Source organism: Acyrthosiphon pisum, chromosome A1, assembly GCF_005508785.2.
Source record: "Acyrthosiphon pisum isolate AL4f chromosome A1, pea_aphid_22Mar2018_4r6ur, whole genome shotgun sequence".
Lineage (NCBI taxonomy): Eukaryota > Metazoa > Arthropoda > Insecta > Hemiptera > Aphididae > Acyrthosiphon > Acyrthosiphon pisum.
This window is the reverse complement of record NC_042494.1, coordinates 59,991,677-59,994,190: the sequence shown is the minus strand read 5'-3', so window position 1 is coordinate 59,994,190 and position 2,514 is coordinate 59,991,677. Positions and strand designations below refer to the sequence as shown.

Below are 2,514 nucleotides of genomic sequence, written 5' to 3'. Positions count from 1 at the left end.
AAAGAAAACTTATTTTTGTATGTTTATTTTTGTTTAATTTTAGTTGTCAGATTTAACAATTATTTATTTATTCAAAGAGATAAATTCTCTTTTAAAATATTTTCATGTTTATTGCTTAAGTAAAGTTTTTATTAATGATTTTTACCAAACGAGTTGTAACTTTATTACTAACTTATTAAAATACTATTTTTTTTGGGTTAGATGAGTTATGGATTGCATTTCGAGAAATTTACCCCCACACATATTTAATGAAGGCTTGGTACTAATACATATTAATTAAAAATAAATAGCATAATTAATGAGAGGTAAGCACACTCAAGCACTCCTCCCCTAAAATTGCATCAATGGTTATTAGTAACATCGGGAATGCCTTAATCCATCAATTTGTATGTATAAAAACAAATATTTGTGAATAACTACCTACGATGAACATTTAACTTGAAGGCTTTTGCCATGAAAAAAATTATATTTTGTTATATTATAATTCAATTTTATAAATTATGTATAAAAGGTTAGCTTAGGACCTAAATAATTATCTACAGATAAAATTGAATAATCGTTAATGACCGATAAAAGCCTTATGCTCAAAATATTTTTACCTATTACCTATATTCTATAATATGTATAGTAAAAATTATCGCTTGCCAACAAAATCTTTTCGCGTGCCATATTGGGCACGCGTGACATGGATTTGCCATCCCTGTTCTATAATCATGATTTTGTTTCCAACTGAATGGAAGAAAATAGTGTTAACTTTGATGGTGCTACAACCTGATTTTTTCCATGCCCCCTTTAAAGTTTCACAAGGTTGTAATTTGTAACCTCTTCTGTTTGCAATAATGTCCTTAATATTATCATATTGCCAGTTCCTTATTTTTGCATATATCAAGCAGTAAGTTGTAAGTCTATTAGAAATGTCTCAAGTTCTATAAAAAAATTTGTTTTGAAAAAACAAACGTAATTTAATAGTATCACGGTTTGTTGTTGATGTATAAGTTATACATCAACAACAAACCAATACAGTATAACGCGTTATAAGTACCTACCTAATGGATATTGTGATATGATTAATTTGGAATTTATTATAGGTCAATTTTATTTTTAATACCATAGGTAAGCATATACCACCTTTGCTGAGAATCGTTTTTCTTATACAATGATATTATATCATTGAATTTAAAATTTAATGTGACTCACTTGTAACCTACTGTACAACAAAGCGACATCCACTTGGCCACCTTTTTTTCTTTTTATTTATTTATTATAATATATTATTATTTTATATTTATATATGCATTTTGTACACTAAAAACGAGTTTTATAAATGAAAAAAATGGTGGGTAAGTGGATTTCGCTCTGCTGTACAGTAGGTTACAAGTGGGTCACTGTATAATGGTTGGTATTAAATTTGAATTCAATGATATAATATCATTGTATAAGAAAAACGATTCTGAGTGGAGACGGTATGTCAGTCTATAAAAAAAGGTTAGGTATAAGAAATAATATTATATTATAGTCGTCTATATTAAAAAAAATTGACCTATAATAGGTACCTATAATAAATTCCAAATTAATCATATCATAATGTCTATTAGGTACTTATAACGCGTTATACATCAATAACAAACCGTGATACTATCATAGATATAATAGTATACTTTAGAAGTTTCAAGTATACCAAAGAATAATATTATACAATCACAACAAAATAACTAAAATAGTTATTCTAGGTTTTTAATATGTAATTTCGTCCAAATTTGTACTTAAAATTACTATAAAAATAAACTGTGCAAATGTATTTTTTAGATTTTTTGGTAACAGAATAAATTACTTACGTGGAATCTTGTTTTAAATTTTCAATCCTTAGCTATAAAAAATGAACATTTTATAATTTATGAATTACAATGATTGATAATTTTCAAGATTTTGATAAATTTTTTCAATAATTAATAATTAATTCAATAATTTAATTGTTTACAATACGCACAAGTGATTAAAGAATTAGTATAGAAAAGTCAAAACAATGTGGGTAATGTAACAAACAGGTTGAATAATTAAAATTATTTACTTTTATTCAGACAGGGGATTTGAGTGAAGAGACCATTGATCTATTGATGCGACTTTCTGATATGTGGTGGTGGCGAATAGTCTAGTTAGAGTAGATCACGACACCATGTTCATTTTAGACGCCTTTTTGGGTCACCAGGAATAGTGGGAACAGATAGTTCCGAAATCAAGGAGTCGTAATGATTGTAGAGATTAGAGTGCACACGTTTTTAGAACATCTTGACAACATTTTTTTACTGTTTGGATGGATATGTATTTATGGAGAGTATCATTAGAGACATAGAATGGGGGGCTTTAGTTTTTTTGTCGTAGGCTTTATAATATTTTTGTACAAGTTTTATTAATTTTTTTATTTTGGTTTTTTTTTTATATCGGTATCACTTAGTTAAAACACATAGAATGAACACAACTAATATACATAGCATAAATTATAAAATAAATATGCTG

The 2,514-nt window shown here is 26.9% G+C and overlaps 1 protein-coding gene across 1 annotated transcript in view; it reads left to right on the top strand.

Moving 5' to 3' along the window:
* Positions 1-2,514, top strand: part of LOC100575859 (cytochrome P450 4C1-like) — a 36,214-nt gene that overhangs the window by 7,530 nt on the left and 26,170 nt on the right. The window lies entirely within an intron of this gene.